We start from the raw sequence: 8137 nt of genomic DNA on the forward strand, positions 1-8137 counted from the left end.
GGTTGATAAAATAATAATTTAATATCAACAAAATCTTTACACGTAACTGAAAACTGTTCTCTAAAGAAATAACACAATAAACCAACCAATCTACCTTCCAACTACAATGTATGCCTATGTCCAGTTGCAACAACTAGACTCAGTGTTGTGTGCACTAAGCTGAAGGGAGCATTATGCTGCTATTGGCAACTGAGCAAAATTAGTGTTGTGCATGATCATTAAGGGTTAATCTCCCAAGAATACACCAACAGTAGGATTTGATGTTTATGGCTGATGCATTACAACTGTGAGTCTCACCAGACTGTAACTGTGAATGGTCAAACTTCAAGGGCCAAACAGACAGCTGCTTTTTCTGAAGCAAACTTTAAAGGGCTGTTTGTGACTTGGCAACGTTTTAATAATATTTCGGATAAATGGTAGCTCTTCAGTTCATTGAGCTCAGAGCCTTGCCTGAGTTACAGCAAATAAGTAAACATGTGAAAATTTACACTCAGCTTTAATCTCAATGTTTTATCAACTGAAAATCAACAAAATCATGAAGCTGTTCCTGGGTCAGAATCTGAGGTTAGTCATAGATCTATAGGCTTCTGTGTGACCTCTTTTGTCTATATCTATAACCATCTGCCTGATCTTTTGATCTATACCTATGAATGTCTGACTGCTCTTTTTGATTTGTATCTAAACAGTTTTGTCCAGGCTGTTTTATCTGAATTTATAATCTTGTGTCATCTGTTTCATTAGAATAAACTTCAGTCTGATCTCATTAGGTACACCTTGCTAGGGATGGACCCCTTTTGCCTTCAGAACTGCCTAAATTCTTCGTGGCATAGATTCAACAAGGTGCTGGAAACATTCCTCAAAGATTTTGGTCCATATTGATATGATATCGTCACACAGTTGCTGCAGATTTGACGGCTGCACTTCCATGATGTGAATCTCCCGTTCCACCACATCCCAAAGATGCTCTATTGGACTGAGATCTGGTGACTGTGGAGGACATTTGAGTACAATGAACTCATTGTCATGTTCACGAAACCAGTTTGAGATTATTTGAGCTTTGTGACATGGTGCGTTATCCTGCTGGAAGCAGCCATCAGAAGATGGCACACTGTGGTCATAAAGGGATGGACATGGTCAGCAACAATACTCAGGTAGGCTGTGGTGTTTAAACGCTGCTCAGTTGGTACTAAGGGGCCCAAAGTGTGCCAAGAAAATATCCCCCACACCATTACACCACCAGCCTGAACAGTTAATAGGAGGATGGATCCATGCTTTCACGTTGTTGATGCCAAATTCTGACCCTACCATCCGAATGCAGACATGTGAACTGTAGCCTCAGTTTCCTGTTCTTAGCTGACAGGAGTGGCACCCGGTGTGGTCTTCTGCTGCTGTAGCGCATCTGCTTCAAGGTTCGACGTGCTGTGCGTTCAGAGATGCTCTTCTGCAGACCTTGGTTGTAATGAGTGGTTATTCGAGTAACTGTTGCCTTCCTATCAGCTCGAAACAGTCTGGCCATTCTCCTCTGACCTCTGGCATTGTGAAAACTTCTAATTTAAGTTTTCAGACTCCAAAACACAACAGAAGAGAGACAGCATTCAGCAGCAGCCGGGTTTTATTGCCAAATTGACGCACTTCTTTGACAGCCAGTTATGATAAAACCCACCTTACAGATCAAAGGTCCATGCTTTTATAACCTGACCAAAAAAGTATAAGACTAGTCCTTGGCAGTATCCACATATCTTGTTTTCCACCATAACAACGTGGGAGCGACAGTGTGTCTCGGTTCACCCCTTCTCCTAGTGTCATTACTTTCACTCTTCCGGTAAGCAGTTTTCCAGTCACAGCATGTTCTTGGCAGTTATCAGAAATTCACAATAGTATGAACACCACACCCCAGGTCAATACGACCCAGGTCCCTTACATGACCTATACACACTAACAAACATTAGTCTATTATAGTGTATATCAGCTTCCACCAATTTTCCACCACAGAATAAACAAGGCATTTTCTCCCAGAGAACTGCTGCTCACTGGATATTTTCTCTTTTTCAGACCATTCTCTGTAAACTCTAGAGATGGTTGTGCAAGAAAATCCCTCTAGATCAGCGGTTTCTGAAATACTCAGACCAGCCTGTCTGACACCAACAACCGTGCCCCGTTCAAAGTCACTTAAATCACCTTTCTTCCACATTTTGATGCTTGGTTTGAGGTTCAGCAGTTCCTCTTGACCATGTCTACATGCCTAAATGCATTGAGTTGGTGCCATGTGATTAGCTGATTAGATATTTCCGTTAATGAACACTTGAACGGGTGTTCTTAATAAAGTGACTGGTGAGTGTAGTTCTACAAACTTATGTCTGAGGCAGGGTAGGAATTTCATGGCAGCCATGGCCCCTCCCTCTGGCTGTGATGCCCTGAATAAAAAATGTTCACCTTGTGGTCACCATTGCTTCTGAGCCCATGCTACTGTCAAAATCTCAAAGTAGCTTTAAAACCTTGGACTGGTTGTGTGCAAACTATACTGCTAACTTTTAACCTTTAAAGTAACTCTTTAACTCTTTGCTCAGGTCGCCAGCATCACTTCTCTCTCTCGCTCTCTTTCTCTCTCTCTCAATACAATTCAATACAATAATCAATACAATAGAACACAATTTTGTGCATATATTTACATACAATCATTTTCTCCTCAGGGGTTGACATCTGGAGGTTTGGTGTCTTCTTGGTTATTTCTCTGTAGTGGAGGTCTCTCACTGGAGAGAACTTCTCACAGTGGAGAGGAAGAGGAAGTGCGTCTTTGTTGAGCAGTGACCACACACACACTCCTCTCTGGGCACCCAAGTCTGTCTGTATCTTCCTGTCCCTGTTGCTAGTTGGAGGTCACTGAGCCTGTATTTGGCGAGGAGCCATCTCTGCTTCTTATCTTTGACAGATTGGAGATACTTGGCCAATTTATATTTTCTGTTCAGGGTCAGATAACAATTTAGTCTACTTTGGGTTTTGTTTTCATTTTTCCAGACTTGTATATATAGATCTTTTGACTGATTGATAATTAGTTTTATTCTGTTGTGTTGTTTTGAAGCAGGTTAGCTTCATCATCAGCAGACTGAGCTTTTGGGTCTTCAGAGCTTCAAATGGAAGTGTGTCTTTTGGATTTAAATGAAGATGGGTCCAAAAGGTTTGTTGCCCATTTCTGGATGTTTAGCAGTAAAGGGAAACTTCCCAGTTCTGCTTGGCAGCCATTGTTAAGTGTTTTCCTTTGAACATTGAATGTTCTTCTGCAGAATTCTGTGTGGAGGGCCTCTACTGGGTGTTTATCCCATAAGCCCTTCTGCAAACCACTGAGTGGGGCCCAGACTTCATTTCCATATAGAGCTATTGATGAGATTACATAATCAAATATTTTTTTAAGGTTTACATCCAGGGCCCAGTTCTGACAGAACTGTTCCAGGATGGTCAGGTTGTGTTGAAAACCATCACTTTTTGGGGATAATAGAATAAGGTCATCTACATAAAGCAGGTATCTAATCTCTGTATCCAAGAGTTTGAGGCCTGGAGCTGCTGAATGGTCCAACTGCTCTGCAAGCTCATTAATATACAGGTTGAATGTTGGCCCATGGTTCCACACATCAGCAAAAAAGCCCAGTGCTCAGTTTGAAGCTCAGGGGTGCTGTGCTTCAGCATTTCATTTCTGATCCAATCTTTGCCACAAACTTTTTTTGATTTGAGGGTTTTTAGTTTGTCTGTTAACTCTTGTTGTGTAATGGGTAATCTAATAGATTCTATTCATTCTTGATGGATGATTCTAGGTTGTGTAATTTTGCTTTAATTTCAAGTTGATTTAGGTTCAGGTCTTAAGGTCTTCAGGTGGGATACTTTGTGTACTTTGTATGGTGGAGTTTCTTTTGTTTGATGGTCTGTTTGTGCTGCTTCAGAGTTTCAAAGTGTTCATGTTGTAGTGTTGGCTCATGTTGACATCCGTGTTTTTGATTTGATAGTTGTCTGAAGTGTTTCCTCTTTTCTTTACATTCACTGTCAAACCATTTGTGTTCAGAGGTTTTGTGTTTAGGTTTTAAGTGGTCTTTTTCTTTTTACAAGTTTGTATTTAATGCAGCTTTTTGGAAGATATCCTGTCTTTTGTTGCTGTGTTAAACCTTCAGAATTATTGTGGTAGTGTTAATTGTTGAACATGTTGACTGTGTGATTTATTTAATTTGAATTTAAAGTTTGTATTTGTCAAGCCCTGTTTGGAGCCCATTGGTATGACTGGTGTAGATGGTACAGTTTCCTGGCCTGTTTCCTGACACAGTCTCTAGTCTGTTTCCTCAGGTAAATATTTACCTGGTTGTTATCTGAGAGGGGGCTCTGTGCTCTGACAGTGAAAGCCCTGAATGAGGAGAGGTCCATGTCTGAGATGGCATATTCAACTACACTCCTCCCAAGAGCTGAGCAGTAGGTGGAAGGTCCCAAACTGTCCCCTCTGATCTACCATTTAACATATACAGGCCTGAGGCACTGCAGAGATGCACTGACTCCTTCCCATTTCTGTTTATTGATTTGTCAGGGTTGTTCCTAATGGCTGTGGGTGGAGGTCTACAGTGATTGTGTGAATACAGTATATGTTTATCTCCTGTGTGGTCTATACAGTCAGGTTCTGAACCTGTCCCCACACAGAAGTACTTTTCCTGGGGCTTGAAAGTGACATATCTCTGAGTATGGTGACTCTGATGGAGGGGTATATATTGCACACAGATATACATCTTCCTCACAAGTGCCTATGTGTTTATTCATTTTTAGCCAAATGTGGTTTTTGCTTTGTTTTATGGTTGTGATGTGTTTGGTGAGATCAGCTTTGAGGGACATTGAGTAACTGCAACAGATAGACAACAGGTTTCTAAAAGAATCACAGTATCAACATCTTTTTTGTTCCTTAAGAAATTAAGATCTGTGGTCTTAAGACTGAAAGTGTTAGAGTACAAACCCAGAATATTCCAGAAGCTACTTGTGAAAGATTTCATCAATGAGAAAAACAAATAAACTCAAAAAACAAAATAGATGAAAGAGCCAAAGATGCATACTTCATCTGTTGGTGATGGTGGGTGGGTCTTCTGTGGTCGCAGAGTGGGCCACTGGTGTCCATGACACGTGGCTCGGCTGCCAGCTTCATATAATGCGATGCATCATGCTCATTATTCTCTTTGCCACACCTATTTCATCTGATTTCACAGCCAGGGGCTACTGTATACATATATGCTACTCAGTGAGGCTGCTCAGGCTCTGTGCATTGTAAGAGGGTTCATGTCTGCTATGCTCTTTGATTGTTAATGGTTTTCCCAAAACACTCAGAATTCTGTGCAACTTCTTCTTTCTTTCTCTTTCTTTCTTTCTTTCTTTCTTTCTTTCTTTCTTTCTTTCTTTCTTTCTTTCTTTCTTTCTTATTTCTGTATAATTATTTATGTTCCAAAGAGATAAGATATCAGTTTGTCAGTCAGTGAAATATCACATAAACTATTACACTGATTGATGGACAACCATTTTTACAAACTATATACAGGATACTGAATATCAAAGGAAGGCATACATCTTCAAGATCTACCTCAAAAAGTTTCACATTCACCACTAACTAGGAAGACATTGCTCTGAACAGAGAAACTTGGAGAAACAGAATCCTTGCAGGAACTCCGTTTTATGAAGAGTATCTCTGACAAACTGCAAAAGACAAGCTTCAACAGATAGAGACTTCACCAATAAGGCTCATCCACCTCCAACAGTTGGCAGCACAATGTATCTAGGCCCACACTGCAATAAAGTTTATGGTTAGGACGGGACTCTTCAGCCATGCCAAGACACACATGTAGGACATCTCAGTTAGACACTGATGATAATGATCTGAATTCAACACTGTGCCTATCTATGAAAATGAAGATGTAATAATGCTATTGTGCAATATGTGTTCTGATGGACTTCCACCTAAACCATATAGTCAGTGACATCTATCAACACTATGTTTGTGACATATTTTTTGAATTGTATATTTTATATTTTGAGTGTTATAACATATGCATTTTTATTGATTTATTTATTTTGTGTGTGTGTGTTTTATATTGTACAAGATTCCCGTGTTTCCTGTATAGATGACAGTAATCTTAAACTTGAATGTGGTACAGACATTCTTGGTTCCCAGAGGAGACTGTCCTGTAAAAAAGTGAACCCATAGGTCACCTGTTCAAGCAGCTCATTACAACCCATAGTTACATTTTATTAAGCAACCTTTAGCGGCCATAATAATGATGACAAAGCAATAAAATGAACAAAGCAACAAAATTTATGTGGGTTGGGGTGGATTAATTAATTTGATAAAACACAAGACTTTCGCACAACCATTGTTCACTTCCCATGTGTAACCAATAATCAATGCTTCTTTTATCAATGACCATTCCAATTAACCTTTATTATTGTAACCATGACAATGACGTCCTCCAACCTTAAGAAAGTACCCTACTTATTTCAACCTAAACCAACACTACAGAAAGTGCACTCCTATTGGTCGTATCCAAGGTTTAGGGTCAAGTGACCTACAAGTTGCCCCTTTCATAATTTATGTAGTTCTTTGGTTTAAAAACAAACACACAAATAAAATACAAAAAAGTCCCACTTCCCACCAACATAACACGCTTTTATCAGTTATTATTTTTACAATGGCCAGCCCACTGTGGGAAATTTGACCATTTTGATTTTCAGAACTAAGCGATTATCAGCTTTCAAACTGTCTTCTCCTAAGTCCACATTTTGTATGGACCCATGTTTGACCCTCCAGGTCCCGATTAACCAGGTTACTTCTGAGAAAAAAGAAAAAAAAGAAAAAGAAAAAAATAGAATCAAATCACCTAACACAAGAAGCATTGTTACATTTTGTTTATAAATCATATAGATATACAAAGTCAAAGTCCAGTGATTTGAGTTTGAAAAAATAGCAACAACAATAAAAACATGAAGTCAGAGTGGAGACTCAGCCTTCGATGAAACCTGGAAAAAATCTATTATAAATTGTATCTAATGTAAATAACCTCCAGATGGCACTGTTAGCCGTCGTATTTCTAAATCGGGCACTGCTGTCCACTGTGCCCCTTACATTGTTGAAAACACACACTGCTCACACTGCACTGGACACCAGATACCGAATCCATGCATTCTGGTAACAGTAGCCCCTCAGCTCTAAATCCAGATGTTTGTTCCTTGAATGACAGCAGCCAAAATCACCCCACTGTGCATTATTAAAACACTGGAATAAAATAGCGGCTAGTTTCAGTTTCACTTATAAAACAGCAGCAGCGAGCGAATCGAGCGAGTTACGCATCTGATTCAGAAATATTTAGTGACTGAGCACACCTCTACAGGACTGTTGGCAACGCTGCGGTTTTAGTTAATGCTGATGTTGAGTGTCTGTCCAAATCCTGTTCAGACCTTCCTGTCCCAATATTATGAAACACTCTATCCTTCCAGCTAGACAGAGTCTTGCACTGAGAGTTGTATGGGGGAAAAATTAAGAGTACAGGATTAAGATAAATATTGTATTATAGCCTAAAACGCGGCCAGGACAGCCGTGAAAGCCTCATATTAATACCTGCTCCCAGGTACTGAAATGACTGGCTGTCTGTACTTGGCATAAACAGTAAAGCCGATATGAATAATCAGTTTATGTTCTATGTCATATCCCGAATATGGTTAAAACCAGGGTAATGGATAAGAGGAACTAGTGTGCATGTAAAAATGGATAATGTTGATTGCATGACAGAAGAGTTGAAAACTTGAATAAAGTTAAATTCAAATTCAAAATAATGAAATATTGTGAGACACCTCAGGGGCGCCAGCGGACGTCTCGCCTAGGGCACTAAAATGTCCAGAGATGGCCATGTCTACTTTGGTCACTGTGTTTTAAGTTGGGTTTAGTTGGTGTTATCCTAATTAACATAATTATTAGTTTTAGTTATAACTGTATCATGTTATAACTTTACGGTCGTTAAGTTGGTAAATACAGTCAATACAAATCTCGCGATAAGACGCAGCCCGTATTCTCCAAGGAGAACGTACGCATATTGGTTTGACGTTCTCGCGTCAATCACTTGCCATTGCGTCGAAT

Source organism: Trachinotus anak, unplaced genomic scaffold (assembly GCF_046630095.1).
Source record: "Trachinotus anak isolate AG129_WGS33_773 ecotype Australia unplaced genomic scaffold, CSIRO_AGI_Tana_v1 ptg000016l, whole genome shotgun sequence".
Taxonomy (NCBI): Eukaryota; Metazoa; Chordata; class Actinopteri; order Carangiformes; family Carangidae; genus Trachinotus; species Trachinotus anak.